The sequence below is a fragment of the Engystomops pustulosus genome, chromosome 5 (genome assembly GCF_040894005.1).
Source record: "Engystomops pustulosus chromosome 5, aEngPut4.maternal, whole genome shotgun sequence".
Lineage (NCBI taxonomy): Eukaryota > Metazoa > Chordata > Amphibia > Anura > Leptodactylidae > Engystomops > Engystomops pustulosus.
The window spans coordinates 63,853,060-63,872,685 of record NC_092415.1 but is presented as its reverse complement, the minus strand read 5'-3'; the positions used below and the strand labels follow the sequence as shown (position 1 = coordinate 63,872,685).

Genomic DNA, 19,626 nt, shown 5'->3' with positions numbered 1-19,626 from the left:
TTTGACACGCACCAAAATCTGGGTAATTCATTTTCATATGTGCCACGGTGCTTGATAATATACTGGTAGTGGTTTAATAGGTCATTTGCATTATGACATTGTGATTCTGCAGTGGTCTTTTATGGTACTTCTGATGCGCTGCCTGTCTACATCAGTTCTTCAGGAAGCTGGTCCTACTGCAGACAGTGCTCTGCTGTGTTATCACAGGTAAACAACGGCACTAATACACAGGATTGGAAAAGACACCCAAAATGTGCGCACCCAAACATACTATCCAGCATAGAAGTTCACTTTTTTTCTTAGACTGTAAGCTCCTGCGAGCAGAACCCTCACTCTTATTGTTTGCATATGACGTTTTACTAGGTTTGTATTATTTTATTTGTCCCTCATGATTTGTAAAGTGTTACGTTATATGCTGGTGCTATATTACATAGAAGATTTTATTATAGGTAATAAAAGTGTACAATAATAATAAGTATCAAAAAGCTTTATAGACTCCAACATTGTACAAATAGAATGAATTTTATCATCCAATCCACATAAAAGAAGCCCTCAGTTTGCTTCCAAGTCGGTACAGCTGATGATGCAGAGAGCCCCCCCCCCCCCCCAAACCCCACCAAAATGCCTAGAGTATACCCAGCTAAAGAAACATGTAAAGGTTGCCGGCATCGTCAGCCTGGTCACTGGTACATTACATAAGGTACCGTAATATTTTTATGTTGATAATTACCGGTCTGTAAAACAGTTTTTCTCCTTCATATGAATGTAGCTTGCAGCTGATGAAATATAACTGCTTGTTAAAAAGAAACTATTTAAGGTGCAGGCAGGGAGAGGGCTCCAGTATGTATATTTGCCCCAGGTAAAGCCTAGTTATACCCTTCTGACATCTATGAGCGGACAGCTGCAGTAATGTTGTTGCTTAACTTTATGACATTTTACCAAATAGCACTGAGGCGTATAGAAACCCACACGATCTTAATACAACGAACATTTTACTTTCGTTTTCGAGTAAAATGACAAGTTGAATGTAGAACAAGGAGCAAATTACATAACATGATAGCTGCAGTCACAGCAACACATGGCAGCGATCCAGCTGCCTGGCATGACAGTACGTGGCATCATGCTGTCTGATGTGTAAAGCCCCATGCACACATTTGCTTTTAAAGGGAACCTATCATCAGAAATTGACCTAAGAAACCACTACCAGCATGTTGCCAAGCAGCTGAATACATTAGATTGCGTTTCTTTCATGGCCCAGTGTGATGGCATCATCCAGAAAATCAACATTAAAGTGAGATGTATATTGGTTGTAATAAGTCAAGTAGGCAGAGAATTTGTCCACAGCAAAAAAACAAAACCGAATCTCTTCGTTTAAAAAAAAGTGAAGGGAGAGAGGACTTTGTACTGTATTTGCTACACAAGCAGGAAAAGCTCTGGGCACATATGTTAGACATATTCATTGGCCCCATTCACCAGATGAAAGCCAAAGGAGTGTCCTTTCAGCTGATGTAACTTTCTCTGCTGTGCGCTAGATCACAGTGTGGGACACAAACATCCAAGAAAAAAAAAAATATATGCTGCTTTTTATATATTTTTTCCCCCCAGCATGGCAACTTGTGGGCAAGATATAGTGCTGTGTGCCTACACAGATATGGCAGTCACTCACTAACAGGCAGATGTCACATTAATGACTCTTGTACACATGGTTTTACTCCATAGTTATTATGTATGATTCTTTTCTCCTTTGCAGGACCAGATCACGGCCACCGTGGAGGTCCATGGCACTTGGGCACGGTGCGGTGAGCCCTCTGTGGTGGAAATGTATTAATGTGTGGGAGAGTAGGACTAGTTAGTTTTCTGCTGCTCCAGATTAATCCCATGTTGGACGATTATTCTGCTGCAGTATAGGACTGGGGACTTGTACCTTGCACCTCCCTTTTAGCTTAGTTTGATGCACCACAATACTGAATTTTCTTGGGCACAGGCTATTTTCTGTTTGGTTACGCCATGATTAAGAACAAGATGTGATGTTTGGTCGAAACGCGTAGGTCTTTCCCTATGAAAACGCTTCTGAGATGATGTATCTATTTTAAAAAGAAGAAATAAAGTCTACATGTTTTAACAAATAGAGGAATTTTTTGTTTGGAGTGCCGGAACCTACTTTTTGTTTTCTCCATGGAACAAGAACATTTTGTAGATGCAAATCTCTCTCCGGGTATTGCAGTGCGTTTGAAACGCATGCGTTAACCACGTGTGAACGCACACTGAGGAAATACCAGCAGCTTCTATCTCCAGTTGCTCCATGACTAATAGAAGGAACAGAGAAAGGCCGCCATCACATGTGCTGTTTCAGTCATGTTTTGAAACGTGAAAACACATTCTTTTATAGGATGCATTTTACCTTGATGTTTCTAATGAGTTTTAAAACCAAAAATGCCATGTGTGAACACAACCAGAGGGGAAGGTGGTGTGCAGAAGGAGCCTTGGGCTGCGCTTCTCCCTACTTATTGATTCATTGTAGGTAGAGATGCTGAAGGCAATTTCCTTCTGCTGCAAAATGTATGACCAATGGAAAACTGGCATACGAGCCCCCAAATAATCACAAATGTCCAACAGCCAGTAATTGCCATTTCCCCCCTTCAAGCCAACACCACACCGAGAGGGCAAGGAGGAGCGTGTGGCTGGCGGCGTTCCTGCCACGTGCCTGCACACACACAGCCTGCAGAATATTTCCACTACGTAGGACGTAGGGTAGAAATATACACTAATATTAATATACCAATATACTGTACACTGGAAGGGCAGGGAATTAAAAATTTGTTAGTGCTGCTGTATGTATAGATGTATGTTGTGTCATGTGCAACTGTATTTTCCAAGATGTATATTGAAGAGAGGATTTCACCCATTCACCACACAATAGAGGCTATTCCAGGAGTTTTATTTTATGGCAGCTGCTGATCAGGCAGTGGATTTTCCACCATAGACAATCTACTGTAAACTCACCCAGTAAGTACTTCTCAAACATGATGGGAGGAATATTTTTGCTATGCAGTTAAAAAAAATAAAAATTAGTGCAACCTCTGGCTACAGTATTGCTTACCAGCTTTAAACAATGTATAAATCAAACGTATTTTTTCCCCCTCGGCAAGCCTATGCTTTTGAGGAAAAATAAAAAATCGACAAGGGGGATCACCAGGTAAGAAATAAAGCACAGTCTGCACTGGGAGAGAAATAAGTCATGTTTCACTCTCATATGTAGTAACCTGTCAGGGAGGTGGTGGACGCAGCCTACACTTATCTATTGCCACCAGCTACACAGACCGTTGCTGTCATTAGCAGTAAACAAACATTCCCAAGGCTGTCACGTTGTAAATCCTGCCCGTAACACAGACAAATAGCGCTTTCCTAAGGCGTCTATCTTTCTTTAATTGTAGGTGGTGGGCTCAATGAATGTTGTGCACAATCGGAGCTAGAATCTCCCTTTATGAAAGAAAATTCAATAGCGACACTCACAATTTGTTTCAGTACAGTTATTACATTTTCTGTATACGTATGCAAAATGTTAGCACCGTCATATCCAAATGGCCACATCTTTCCTCTGCTTAGGGTTGGATTAAAATAGTTGAATAGCATCCAGGGGGTTTTCACATTTTCTATCAGCCTGCTGCAATGTGCCCAACCTACTATAACAGCTATACATCCACTTTATATATTTCTTCAGATAATTGATATGAAAGAAATGGAAGAGAAAGCTCAGACTATCTGAGAATTCCTCCAACGGCTGCACATGGAATACATTATGGCATATTCAGCGTCTGTCACAATCTGGAGAAACTTTGCATGTGTCTGCAGAAGCCATTACACACAGATACAAAGCTGCATTTACCAGCCATTATACTAATAATTACGCCATAGAATCAATTACATCTAGAAAACGGCCAACCCTGTTCCTGAAAATTAAGAAACCGCAAATGTGATTCATAAACAAAAGCCAGATACGCACATAACCAACAACTAGACTGCTGCACCCAAACACTGGCCTCATTGTTCCCACGCCATACATACTGGCATCTAGACTGTGCTGAGCACTGCCGCCAGTAGCAGGGCACCCTAAGCCCTTCTCTATCACAGCCCTGGAGCATCCGCACTGTACAGGGACAGAGGGGGAATATGGCCAATTTTACCACATCTGTGCCTTTTTCCTTATGAAGTTTTAAAACAGACTATAGATATCTTAGTACAAGGTACAAACGTAAGAAAATACTTGATATTCTAAATAAAAAATAATCTTTATTCATATAACACCATTTTATTCCATAGCCATTATTATTGATAATCACATAATATGTGATTATCACATAATATATAAAGAATAATTATTCTGGAGCTTCTTATCAGAGAACTGTCCAGGGCTACCTATCTGCTATCTCTCCTCGCATCACAATGATATTTGTCCCTAAATAGTCAGACACTGGAAATTGCAAGAGCTTGTAGGGACAAGTAATAAGACGGGGAAAAAAAAACAAACAAACAATCCAAATGTTGCTTTAGAGGGTTTTTTTTTTTTTTTTAATGTATTTTTAATTGCAGGCTTAATTCATTGGGACATTTTGCCCAGCAACCATTTTTTGTGTTTAACATATACTTCCAACCATATCTGCTTTTTTAGTATTTTACATAAGTCTTATTTACCCGTAAACTTAAAATGTACTACCCTACCACAAAAAGATGAGAAACGGCAGCAACAGATTTAATCTGGCATAGAGATCGGATGAATCTTTTCCCAACCCCACCGCTATAACTGAGCGCACATGGAGCCAGGAACGAGCTCACCACTAACTGGCAGATGATTAGCAAGTTTCCTAAGTGAACGTGTAGGTATTTATTTTTTACTGATCACAAAGACTACAGCTTTTATATATTTACTTTCATGTGAGTAATCCATAAGACATGCCCCTTCTCTCCAATGTAACAATTTAGCAATCGCTTGGGAAGAATGAAATAAGGCCCATCACTAAAAGCATTTTACCAAATTGCAGTATTAGGCAATTTTACCACAAACTGCAGTATGGAGCTGCCATATGCACTTGAACTACTGGGCTGGTTTATGTACAGAAGCCGATGTCCTACAGGAAAGTCCGGCCCGACGCTCAGAAATGGTACTGAATGTCAGTTCCAGCAAGCTCACAATGCCATTTTGACGCCCAAAACAGGCCCAATACAGTTGGTGGCACAAATCTCAGGCCCTCTCATACACTCCTATTCTCACATCACGCCTCACACATACTATATGCCAAGTGTTAACTTGAGGAAATGTAACCATCTCAGGGACAAACAGTCCGATGCATACAAGCTGTTTGAGATCCGAAAGAAAGAACATAAAGAACACAGATTCTTAACACTTGAGAACTTAAAAGGACACTTACTAATAGATCCAGGCACCATGGCTGTGGCAATCTTTTTATATTTGTTATCCATGGCCTCTTTCCTTCTAAAAGCAACTTTTAAAATTATTCTGTATTTTTTTTGCCCCCCCCCCCCCTCACCTCATAAAAGTGATCAAAAAGTCTGGTGTAAACCAGAATGACACTGGAAATGACTAAGGCTAGTTGCATGAAAAAAAATCCCTGAGCTTGCTTAGCTGATGGAAAAAAGTTATCAATGTAGCAGATGGTGAGCAAGCAGGTATCAGGAATAGAGTGAGGCCTGAGTAGTCAAGTGGGCAAAGATGCCGCTCAAGCAAGTGAGTGCAGGGTTCTACGTCAATAGTTACAATAATACTGAAAGTGCTGCAGTTTCACCCTTCAGACGCTGCCACCAATGACAGGTGCAAGTAAAAAGTCTGAAGAAGAGGAGGAGGCTCCTTATCCTTTACTATAGACACTCCTGCAATACAATTGCAGGATGGTTGCCATGGCAGCTGGGGCCTGCTATGAATGAATGCCTTCTAGGACGTGCTACACTGACTTTACTGTATAATGCGAAGGATACCGAGCATACCAACATATTATAGAAGAGATTTATAGAAAAGCACAGATTCAACTACAGAATAAAATAAATACACATATTGTCACATCTAAAATGGTAAAGTCAACTAAACCCAAAACTTTCTTTCCATCCCAATCACCATCAGCCTCCAATGAAAAGGTATATTGATGGTCCTGGAGTCCTAGTAGTATTCCTAAAGATGCAATTTAGTGCTATATATGGGTACAAGCAGACTACAGTATTCTGCTCTGTATTTAGCATTATTGCTTAGGAGCCAAATAAATAAGGGACACTTACTTATAGCTCCAGGCACTGCGACTTTGGTAATATTGTTACATTTATTAACCACCTTTATTCTCCCCTTTTCCAAAACCAACTTTTAAAATTATGCTAATGAGCCAATGGGATGCATTACCAGTGCCCCTCCATGCTGCAGCTTCGGCATGGAAAAGCTCTGCTAATACTGCAGGATTGGTCCCTAGGGTTAAAGAACATCCTTCATCAGGCCTCTAACCATTTCTGGCACCACTACCCATTAGAGAAGATCACAAGGATTCCATCCCAGCCTTTATCTAGTCAATTCATACATTAATCTTTCTAAAATCATCTTTTCTTTATTTTGTAAATGAGGCTGGTCAAATGGTCAGAGGCAGTGATGTCACCCCTCCCCTCTCCTCCCCCTGCTCATGTCTGAGTGTAATGTATAGTAAAGCATTGCTAGTGTCTGTGCTTTATCTGCTGCTTGTGAGAGACACAGACATCAACTACATAAGTAGTGCATGGGAGGAACAGCAGGTCAGGCTGTAGCCATGTGTATAGGAGTATCTCATACACACACAGGCTGCAGGGGCGCAAGAACCAGGGAGCACAAAGAGGAGCCAGCAACTGGAGTCTCCCATCATTATACAGGCCGTCAGTCTTGTGTATAGGAGTAGCTCATACACACAAGCTGCAGGGGTCGTGGCTGCCAGCACCAGGAGTGTCACATCAGTATACAGGCTGTCAGTCAAGCACTGGGGTGTGTGGCTATGCCTCCCACTCCTGAATAAGCTGGACTGCTGAATATGGTAATGACTCATTCGACCCATTTCACGTTATTTCCATACAGCTTTAGGACCTGATTGTTTAAGTTTACAGGCATATAAAGGGAACATGTAGGGATTGGGGAAATGCTTTCTAATGGCTGTTTACGAAAATACATGTGCTCAAAATACCCAAACATAAAAATGGTTATTCTTGGCTATGAGCCTTGTTACAGAAAACACCCCCAGAATTTTTTGCAACACAAAAAAAAAAAAAAAAAAAAAAAAAAAAGAAAAAAGAAAAAGAAAATTATATCAAAAAGGTTGTATGGTCCCCAAAAGGCACCAGGATACAGCAAAATGGTGAATTATTTGCCCCAAGTCAATGGGGCAGATTTATCAAGCTGTCTGAAAGTCAGAATATTTCTAGTTGCCCATGGCAACCAATCACAGCTCTCTTTAAAATATTCATAAGCACTGGTAAAATGAAAGCTGAGCTGTGATTGGTTGCCATGGGAAACTAGAAATATTCTGACTTTCAGACAGCTTGATAAATCTACACCAATGTGGACTTTCAAGAACCCTTGAACATGGCTTGGGATGGAGACAAAGTAGTACATCTACAGGAGACTTCTGGAACATCAGCAATTGACTTACAGGGAGCTACCTCTAATAGGTGGCAGTAGAGACAGAGAGCTTTATTTCTAACAATGAAATATGAATTCCTTCCCAGATTTTTTGATGACACACACGTACATGACCACTAGCAACTTCTCAGAGAGAAATCCACAACTTATCATGCGTGAAGTGACCGAATTTAGCACTATCTGTCCAATAAGGTTGAGCTTAGAAAAGGAAAATTATTTTCCAATTAGGTTGTTGCAAAACAACTTTGTTTTGGCAAAAGCTACTCAAACGTAGTTAGGAGGAAATGGTTGTTTCTGAGTTCTTCTTTGCACAAGTTATCTCTTGGAATTAGCCATAGCAATAAGCAAGAACAATGACAGTACAGGTGGTCCCCAACTTAAGAACACCCGACTTACAGACGACCCCTAGTTACAAAACGAACCTCTGGATATTATTAAATTACTGTACTTTATCCTTAGGCTAAAATAATCAGCTATAACAGTTATCACAGGTGTCTGCAAGTAAGATTTATTATTAATCCTGGTTCTTATGACAATCCAACATTTTTAAAATCTAATTGCCATTGAGACCAAAAAAATTCTGCCTGGGGTTACAATCTAACTTGTACATAACCTGGTGACTGTAATAAAAATGATAGATGCCATATTGTACTGGTACCAATTACTGGAGCAAAGTAAAGGCACAGTGGGTCACTGTAGTATCAGGAGGAGAAGTCTGGATCAAATGAGTGATACATATACATATATTATTCTAATAACATAAGGCACATCAAATGCAGCACTAAAAGCTAAAGCAGAAAACCATTAAACCGCAACAAACAAGGAAGAAAACACTATGTGCTTAGCTGTGTACAGACATAACCTCCCCTCACACAGTTCACATTGATATCAACAATACATTTTCAGCAGTGAGAAACAGGATTCCTAAAATCTAACGTATGACAAAGGATGGCAGAATGCACGTACAATGATAGCAGATGCACAGCAGCAAAAAATTCTAGGGACATTCCCACCTTGCAAAGAACAAAAGACTGCTTATGCATGCACATACATCCTTTATATGCAGCCATTTGGTTGACTGAGCTATTTCTCTCGTGTGCAGATAATATTTGCTACAAATGTTACTTTTGGTTATTGCAACATTTTATAATCTATTTTTAACGCCCTGTTTTTTATCTTCAAAATAAATAACTAAACTAACAATTTGGCCTTATAGCAATTTGCATTTCCTAATAAAATGTAAAATAATCATTACAATAAACTTAGAACTGTTCACAGAAGTCAATGTTTGCCATGTCCCAACATCCATAATGAAATTAAATGTTGAATGAATATTATAATATATACTGACCATTTTAAAAGTGACACAGTTAAAGGGAGGGATCATTTCCCAGCTTGTCATTAGTTAAAAGGGAACCTGGCAGCAGAAATTAATCTAAGAAACCACCATTATAACCTCAAACATACAGACAAAGGCCTGTTGCACATGAACGTATGCAGTCCGTGTATACAGGCTGCATATAGTTTCTATTTAATGCAGGGAATCCCACCCACTGCACTACGTGCAAGCCAGTGGTATTGTGCCACTATACGGGACGTATACGCAGGCCGCGCACGTGTGTAGGTAACTGGCCTGAGTCCATCCAAATAAAGTTTCTACGAAGGTCCTGTATGGTGGCACCACCAATAAAATTTACTTTTAAATACGGTCTAGTACACGCCTGCTTTCTGATCACCTTAACTAAAACAATTATGGAAGCCTTAGCAGATCTGTTAAAATGATTTTTTTATAGCTTCTGCTAGTGTCCATTTACCTTCTGTTAGGCTTCAGTTATCGGAGCCAAAAAATACCACTGCAGCTTCTGTCCAATTTTCAGCTCAAACAATGGAAGAAATAACAAAAGTGGTCCTAACATATACCAGTGGAAGTCAATCAAGGAAACCTACCATTAGAAAACTACCTATTAAGGTAGATTTAGTGGCAGGTTTCTACAAACCTACAAAACCCTAATCTATCTGTAGCTAACCCTATACTTCTAAACTAAGCTAAACTTTATCTAGCTAATATCTAAATTTTCCAGAGGCTACTGGGGTGTGGAGTAGCCTCTCCATGCAGAGGTAGCAAAATCTACTCCACACCCCAGTAACCTCAGTGATCCCTCCCACTGCCCAGAGAAATTATTTCACACCCAGTAGCTTCTCCGTAAAATTTACAAAGATAAAAATTTAGCTAAAGCAATTGCCCACAAGCAATTTTGATGTCAAACTCGCATTCTGTGCTTCCTGCAATGTCTGACCCGAACGCTCAGAAACCCGAACTGAACCGACATGCCGAGCTCAGCTCTGGTTTCTAAATGTTTGGGTTGATGCGAGTTGGATGCATCAAAGTCGCTTGTGGCCAAGAGGTCTTACACTGCCAAGATTGATTTCTGCACCAGGATTTGCAGCAAATTAAAGACATGCTGTGGATCATAAATCCTTTACACAATGTATACATGGAATTTTCAGAAATCCCATACACTACATTGCTACTAACTCATTACGTGTATAAAAAGGCTATGGCTATGAATATGCCTTCACAGACAGTGCAGTGCAGTTTGGGAACCTTTTCCTATTCTTTCTTACTAAACCAAAAATGGATTTAAAAAGAGAATGATTATGACCTCTTACAAACCAGCAATCATGAATAAATCACTGTTTAAAAAATAAAAGTAAACATAGTGGTAGATTTCTTTTCATTCAATAACTATAAGTAAAATTACACTGAACATCTTCAACTATTGTCCTCTTCATCTTGATCCTGGCGTTAGTCTTCTTCAAGCTTGACACGCCAGGATCGTCAGAAAACAAACGACTTGTAAAAAGCAGACCAGTCCTGACTGCTAATTATTCATACTTCCTGCGCAACATCACCTCCCTCTTCAACATGGGAGAGGGAGGTATCTATGACACAGGAGGCGTGAATAATTAGCAGCTCGGAGCACTGGGACATTGTGTCCGGCCTTCTCTTCATAAGTCTTTTTCAGGCGATCCCAGTGTGTCAAGCTGGAAGAAGACCAACAGCGGGATCAAGATGAAGAAGATTATTGGCAAGTTTGTTCAGTGTAATTTTACTTTCAAACCTTTAAAGGAAATCTACCATCAAAATTAAGCATACTAGTCCAGGCACACTTTCTTACAGATACAGGCACCGTGACTGTGGTAATCTTCTTATATTTGTTACTCATGGCCTCTTTACAAGTTTTGTAATTGGGTTGATGAGCCCAAGAGGCTCTGGGGTTGTTACTAGAGCCCCTGATTAATGCAGATTCACAGGCTGTTACAATGAGCAGAACAGGTCTACACTCCCCCTGCATTTCCTGCTACTGCCAAATTACACTAGCAGAGGGAGGAGAGAGAAGGCGAGAGACGTTCTGCTCATTGTAACAGCCTTTGAATCTGCAGCACTGAGAGGCTCTGGTAAAATCCCAAGAGCCCTTTGGCTCATTAGCATAATTTTAAAAGTAAATTTTAGAAGGAAAGAAGCATAGGAGAACTAGTATAAGAAGATGGTCTACCTGTACCCGAGTCGCTGGCTCTCGAAGTTGTAAGCTGGCAGCAAAGCAAAATCACTGATGAAAATTAACTTCAAAAACAAAGAAGTAGCAAAGAAATACAGTGCCAGGCTTGCCAACCACCTCAAGTAAAACACACTACGCCACACCTGCAAGAAGGTGAACAATGTCAGAAGCAGAATGACATTTCCAAAACAATAGTGCTACAAAGATCTACATGAAACAAAATGCTAAAACTTTTTTACTGAAGACTAAAAAACTTCATGCATTTGTCAGTAGCTTTATAACCTCATCATGTACCGCAAAAATGTTAGCGTCCTCAGGTCTCTATAATCTTTAAGGGTGCACCAGAGAAGAAGGTGGAGTAGCTCACTCCTTGCCAAGTACCAGATTATATAATAGCCAAGTAGGGCATGTATGCAGATTGTAGACAGCGGCAAACATGTCAAGCTGCCTCCAGCAAGCGTATTGCTATGATGTGCCATTTCTTCTCTATGCGGCATTCATGCCTGGGTTGCATTGTCTCAGAACGCTCGCCTGTGGAGAGAGAGAAGGAACACACCCCCTTTCTTCCCACTTGCTTTATATCATACCACAAAAAAAAAAAAATGTGGCAGCAATTTCCAGAAAATATCAGACACACACACACACACTACTGGTATTTATTATATGTATACCACACACATACAGGATATATCTTCCTGGGTGTAGGTGCTGCCATTTAAGGCAATGATATTAATTTGTGGCCTGACTGAACTGCCCAGACAAGCTAAATGGATACGCAAATTGCTGACCCTCTGCTCTCTAGGATCAGTGATGGATGTAATAAAAGGGAAAACAATGCCCACCACACAGTCTGCAGCTCATAGCCCTGGCAATAAAGGGAGGTGGGCAGTGACACCTCAGCCATCCCTACTGCTCTACCAGGGCCAATGTTCAGCAACAAAACACCCACAAAGTCACAACATCTCCATGGGCACAAACAAGTCATCATCGCGTATAGTGGTGCCCAGCATACAAACATAACAAGGAGAACACAAAACCCAATGCTCAGGGGATGACAGCTGGAACCTGCCACTAGAGAGGTTAATACACAACACCTTCTGCACTAGTGCGACCCTGCTGCCTCCTGGGGGTAAAGGCAAATCTAAAATACACAGGGCAAGCAGCGAAGTCTGAGACACTGGGCAAATGACAGAAAAAGGAGGGACCCTCTGCACAGCACATGGGCATTTACTGAGAGAACAGTGCAATAAGAGGGACCTGATCAAAGATTTGTGGACCTGCCAGCCATTAATATGGCACCTGACTAGGAGATGTAATATGGCATCTCTGGGGCAAGTCCAACTGTTCTGCAGAATAACGCAAACACCACTTATTATCCTGTGTGTGAACACGTCCCAACCACGAAAAAAGGATGAGGCTGCAGTTACCACGATGCCATCCAGTGCCATGCCAGGGGGTGTGGAGAGCAGCTGCCAGGGCTGCTGCAGGACACAGCTCACCCCCTAAACTCCCCGACAATATCATGTGCATTAGACAACAACACAGGGAAGCCTCCGCCGCCCCCCACATAACCCCCGGCCTAGGGCAGCCCACCCCCTCCCCATGTGACCCGTCCACAGCCACCAACCTGCTGCAGCGCCTCGAGGACTCTCCCGCTGTGCCGGGCCCGGGTCACACTGTGCAGAGCGCGGCGGTAATGGTCGGGGTGCGGGGGCTATGGCTCTCCGGTAGTCTCCTCACAGCAGCGCTCACACCCCTCTTCTTCTCTCTCTGCCGCCCTCCCCCTCACTATACGCTCCCCGCCTCCCCGCGCACGGCCCTCAGCGACCCACAGCGGATTGGACGCGACACTGCACACCACGTGACGACAGCTCGGAGCAGCAGGATTGGGCGAGCTGGGGGCGGGGCTACAGCCGACCTGTCACTCACACAAGCCATACATAGCCACAACGTCTGCGCCTATAGACTACATGAGGGAGGAGGGGGTGTCTATATAACAATAGGGACTGCAGCGCCAACGGCTACGGCAAGGGGGCGCCGCCTTGTCCCAATGCCCGCAGCATACTGTAATCCAGCCTGTCAGTTAGCAGCCCTTCCCCCACTAACGGCAGCTCTCATCTCCACACATCTGTCCGCAGCCTCCCCCCTCCGCCACACGTCACGAAAGAGGCGGCACCACTCGTTACAAGCTGGCACTTGGAAACAGACCTGTCGCCTGTGATTGGTTAGTGGGCCAGTGACGTCACCCAGGGATGGCTGAGCCTAGAAGAAGGTTCTCGAAAGCGAAGGAGCGCGAGAGGTGACAGGAGCGGAGCGATTGTGGTGGCCGCTCCCCGGCCTTGGTCTCCAGCTCGCCGGTCCCTCTTCTCCAGATTGTAACACACGGGTCGCCATTGTTGCTTTCGCCTTCACTTTTGTTGTGATGGCGCAGTGAGTATTGTCCTCTAGAGGCCTCGGGCGCATGCGCGAAAGCTTGGACTGGCTGGTGACGTCACTTGCGGCAGTGACGCAACATCTGTTATTTTGATAGCGCTGGTCATTGAGATGTAAATAGTGCGAGGAGGGCGGCGCTGTGGCTGGTAACGGGAAATGGCGTGTAGCTATGGCAACTAGGGGAAGATTTCTTGGATTTGGCCGTTGTGGTTGATGCGGGCATAAAGCTGCAGTGTATTGGCTTGGTTGGCATGGCAGCAATGATGACTCTGCATAGTTATAGTGAGACTTTCAGGCTGCATTCACACGGCCGTATGGAAATGGCCGTATGCTACCCGTTCCGTACCATTTTTTTTTACGGGTTACATACAGCCTCAGGCTACATTCACACGAACGTATGGGGGACGTATATACGGCCGACGTATATACGGCCGATATACGTCCCCCATACACTCCTATGGGCGCACGGCACCCTACGGGAGCGGTACGGTGCAGCACACGTGCGGCACCGTACCGTTCCGTACCCGGGAGAAAGATAGGACCTGTCCTATCTTTCCCCGTAATACGGCGCCGTGCGCCATAGGTTGCTATGGAGAGGGGCGGGGGTGAGCTGCGCTCACCTCCTCCTCCTCTCCCCGTACACTGCCGTTGCCCGCTACGGTACGGTACGGGCGGGCAACGGCAGTGTGAATGTAGCCTCATTCATTTCAATGGACAATACGTCCAACCATTTATATTGCCGTTGTTATCACCATACCATATACTGGCCGCATAAAAATACAGAGCGTGTCCTATTTTCTCCTGTATTTCATTTCCTTATGCGCTTAGAAGTCTATTGGGACTTATAAATAGGGGTCAAATACGCACTGCATACGGATGAAATGTCAGTATATATGATCTCATACAGCACGAAAATACGCAACTTGAAAAATCACATGTTCGTCTGAATGCGACCTTAGTGAAATTATAAAGACCTGATTTATTCCTCCCCCTTGTCTTAAAGTTGCAAGTGTCAGTGCTACAGTAACTCCCGTAGAATTAAATTCATGTTTCGGAAGCGCTATACAGCTGGTCCCCTACTTAAGGACGCCCGACTTACAGACGACCCCTAGTTGCAGACGGACCTCTCTGCCCACTGTGACCCCTGGTGAAGCTCTCTGGATGCTTTACTATGGTCCCAGACTGCAATGATCAGCTGTAAGGTGTCTGTAATGAAGTTTTATTGATGATCCTTGGTCCAATTACAGCAAAAATTCTTAAACACCAACTGTCACTGGGGCAAAAAAAAAAAATTGGCTAGAACTTCAATTATAAAATATACAGTTTCGACTTACATACAGATTCAACTTAAGAACAAACCTCCAGACCCTTTCTTGTATGTGACCCGGTGACTGCCTGTAGCTGGCTGTGCTACACTTATAATCCATATAGTCTATTGTCTACAAGTTACCAAAAAAACCTCAGAAAAAGCAATCAAAAATACTTATTTCCCCACATTAGCACTAATTTACACAGTTTTTTTCTATTGTGTTAAAAATACAATTACATCAATACCACATTTTTATAATTTGTATCAGCCCATATACAATTACTCAGCCGCAATGTGAAGTGTAAAAAGATTTGTCTTTTTCCTCCCACCGTTAATAAAAATTTTAAATGATTGTATTAAACACTACAACTTGACAGCTGCAAAAGCCAAACCCTCATAGTCCATTGACTGAAAGAATTAAAAACTAAATGCAATGGATATGCAAAGACGGACAAAGCTGACTAGTCAAACTGCACTGACTAGATAGGAAAGCTATCAAATGCCACCGTCTGCTACCCTGACCTACCAATAGTAGATAAATTTGGTACACCTTTAGGGCTAACATAGTGTCCGGAGATGGTACTTCATATTCTACATCACCCTTTTGGATTGAGGTACTGAAACTTTCTTAAATCACATTTGGAAAACCTGGTGTACATCAGCTTAAAGGACATCTACCACCAGGATGAAGGGTTGAAAACCAAGCACACTGAAATACTGGTGTGTGCCCCCTCTAGCAGGATGTGCTTTTCTTTTAGCTTCCTATGACCTTGTTTTCAAGAAATAAGGTTTTAATATTATGCAAATAAGCCTGAGAGGAACCCTATGGACTCATTAGCATATTTTTAGAAGCCTTTTTGTAAAAACCAGGGAATAAGACGCTAAAAGAAGTGCAGATCCTGCCAGAGGGGCACACACCAGTATGTCAGAGTGCTTCGTTTACAATCCTATATCCTGGAGGCAGGCATCCTTTAAAGGGGTTTTCCTGTGAAGGCATAGGGCCTAACTTGCTGATCAGTGGGAGTCTCAGTGGTGAGACCACCGAGAACGAGGGGTCCAGCCAACCCCTTGCCGCTCCTCAGACTAATGGAGCTGACGGCCGCGCATTAATCTCTATGGAGCTGACAGATCTTGGCGATCTCCGTCAGCTGAAGCTAACGTGGATAGGGCCTAACTTGCCTTTGTGGGAAAACCCCTTTAACAGGCTTACCTTAGGGTTGGTAACTGGTGTTGGTAGATATATAAAGCACTGCGGCATTTCATGGTTCTATATAAATAATTATTATTGGGTAACCCTAAGATATTCAACAGTTACTATTGTTATTGAGACATTGGGGCAGATTTATCAGAAGTGTCTGAGAGCATAATTGTTCTAATCATTCATGGCAACCAATCAGAGCTCAGCTTTCATTTTCCCAGAGAAGTTTATAAAATGAAAGCTGAGCAAACAGATGAAAAAACTGAAAAATACAGATAAGTGTATTTTCTGCTGTATGATCACATGGTTAGAGGCATTTGTTCTGAATTATTGGTACTATACAATTTTAGTGGCTGCATGCTTTTTATGGGTATCCCGCTCTCCTTTAGTGGCGCAGGTATCGTATTTGTATTTTTGAGTATTTACCGTGGTTCCCTGTATGGTGAACTGCTGAGCTGTTTGGGTGCAGGTCACCATTCATCGATACTGGCGACACCATCAACATTTACTAATATTTCCAACAAAGTGCGCCAAATCCGAACAATTTTATAGATGAAAAAAACGGTTTCATCCTAAGAAGTTAGAAGCTTAATGATGCAAGTCTAAACTGTGGAATATTCAAGAAATGGAGATAATTATTTCCCTGTCACTCTACCCTGGAGGAACTTATCTCCCTGGTGAGTCCCTTTACCCTGTTGCAATGGTAAAAAGCGTCTTAAAGACGGGTGGCGACACTGGGGTGTTATTTAACCGGTTCGCGACCGCCCGCCGTGTATTCACGGCGGCGGTCGCGTTCTGATGCATGGAGAGGGCTCGCGGGCCGAGCCCTCTCCATAGCCGGTAAGTCTCTGCTGCATATTGCAGCAAAGGCTTACCGGTAACACCCGCGATTGGTGCCGGCACCGATCGCGGGTGTTTTCTTGCTGATCGCCGCCGCCCATGCGCCGCCATCTTTCCGAGGATCGCCGCTCCCCGTGACGTCATCGGGGAGCGGCGATCCGTCGCCATGGTAGCTTCGGGTCTCACGAAGACCCGAAGTTACTTCGGGTTAACCCATTCATTACAATGTGCTATCAGCACATTGTAATGTATGAGGAGTAAAATCCCCATAGTAGTAGTATGGCAGTATATGGTAGGATCGATCAGACAACCTAGGGTTAAAGTACCCTAGGGAGTCTGAAAAATAGTAAAAATAAAAATGAAAAAAAAGTTAAAAAAAAAATTATAATAAAAAAACCTAAAAATTCAAATCACCCCCCTTTCCCTAGAACTGATATAAATATAAATAAACAGTAAAAATCATAAACACATTAGGTATCGCCGCGTCCAAAAATACCCGATCTATCAAAATATAATAACTGTTTTTCACTGCGTTTAACCCCGTAACGGAAAATCGCGTCCAAAGTCAAAACTGGCACTTTTTTGCCATTTAAAAAAAAATTACAAATTTTATAAAAAGTGATCAAAAGGTCGTACAGTCCTAAAAATAATATCATTGAAAACATCATCAAAAGTCGCAAAAGATGACACCCTCAACTCCATACAAGGAAGTATGGAAAAGTTATAAGCACAAGAAGACGTAAAAATAAAAAAAAAAATTTTGTTCATGAGGTTTTAATTTTTGTAAATGTATGAAAACATTATAAAACCTATACAAATTTGGTATCCCTGTAATCGTACTGACCCAAAGAATAAATTAGATGTGTCATTTGTGGCGTGAAGTGAAAGCTGTAATATCCAAGCCCACAAGAATACGACACAAATGCGTTTTTTCACCATTTTCACTGCATTTTTCCCACTTCCCAGTACATGGCATGGAATATTCAATGCGATCACTATGAAGTGCAATTTGTTACGCAAAAAACGAGCCGTCACATAGCTTTTTACGTGTAAAAATAAAAAAGTTATAGATTTTTGAAGGTGGGGAGTGAAAAATGGAAATGAAAAAACGGGAAAGGGCCCGGTCCTTAACCGGTTAAAGGACATCTGCCATCAGGGTGGATTGTAAACCAAGCACACTAACATACTGGTGTGTGACCCCTCTGGTAGGATCTGTTCTTTTTATGCCCTGGTTTTTAAGAAAAAAGGCTTTAAAATTTGCATAATTTTAAAAGTCCCATGTAGAATTTCAAACTTGATGTCATATGACCGAGGTGTCTTTAGCTAAGGTCCTTTTACCCCCTTACATTTTCAAACCATGCTCTATGAATGTATCCATTCTACTCCACCACATCCTCCATGGAGGCTGCTGTGATTTCATGTGATAAGATGCATACATGTGGGACAATTTGCAAATGTAAGGGAGTAAAAAGACCTTAAATGTCATCACCCTATGTCACAAGTGCTGAATGCTGAGAAGAGACTAAGGACATGGGGAGGAGCTTCTGAATTCAGCCGTGGAGGTCATGCCTCCTTCGACTCTCTAGATCAGTACGTAATAAAAACAAGAAGAGGGGTAGAAAAGTCAGAGTTGCCCTTCTTTTGATTTTATTATATGATGCTATCTGAAACACTGTTCACAATTGAACACTATACATGTTTGTCAGTGTCTGATGGGCCTGCATGCACGATCTGTTGCTATATCTGTATGTTATTCAATTGAAAAATAAATAAATGCTGGGCTCTTATTGGTTGACATGAGCAACTAGAAATATTTTGCACTTTGCTAAATCTCCCCTAATGTGCTTGTGGTGTAAAGGACGCCTAGTTGCTATTACTACTATATTACTGTTGTTTTTTTTTTACTAAAAAAAACACTATACTATTTTGCCCACCACTACTTTTGTATTGTCATTTTTTAATAAAGCTTTGTGAGTAATATAGAAATTGGTCTCTACATTTTATTTGGGACTGTTGTGATCCTTGGTATACTATTTATAGGTGCTTATGTTTTGTTCTTGGTACCACGATACATGATCATAAAGTACATTTTGTAGTATAAATTTAGGCAAACATGAAGCTTTGAGCCACAACAGAAAGTGCATGTATAGTTAAGAGGATGGTGAAGCTTCTTTCATTGCATCTCAGCCATGGTTTGCTTTAGGGCACATGGAAGTGTACAGTCTGCGTAAGCCACAACCAACGGACCTGTGTGTGACCAGAACGTGAGGTCCGCTCACCTGCCAAATACAATAGAAGCACAGACAGGAAAAGGAGCTGCTCTACAATCTGCGGTTTAGGTAGTCTGCTCATACAAGGAGCGGTGGAGACCATGTGAATGAGCCCATATAACTACATGACACGCTTTTCTAGCTGTTGCAACAATTCCTAGTATACGGCCAAATGTAAATGATTACAGTATCCACACCGGTGGTGCCTTGGCGAGGCAGGGACAGGGGCTATCATAACATAGGACTGATTTTAGAAGTCAAGAGTCCTGGAGAATCATACAGTCTTTATTTTACACAAGATGCCCGTGTACATAAGGCTTATGTATCTGCAGTATCACTTTTTGGCAAGGAATGGGTCA

At 42.2% G+C, this 19,626-nt stretch overlaps 1 protein-coding gene across 5 annotated transcripts in view; it reads right to left on the bottom strand.

The window, feature by feature from the left end:
* The window catches only part of ANKRD12 (ankyrin repeat domain 12), a 54,197-nt gene extending 40,535 nt beyond the window's left edge, over nucleotides 1–13,662 (bottom strand). For 2 of the 5 annotated variants that reach the window (XM_072152228.1, XM_072152231.1), the window contains exon 1: nucleotides 12,845–13,367. The gene's annotated coding sequence lies outside the window, so the exon portion shown is untranslated. Of the gene's footprint in view, nucleotides 1–12,844; nucleotides 13,368–13,425 lie in introns of those variants that run through there. The other 3 variants (XM_072152226.1, XM_072152229.1, XM_072152227.1) reach the window with 2 other exon arrangements.
* Between the last annotated feature and the right edge of the window lie 5,964 nt (nucleotides 13,663–19,626).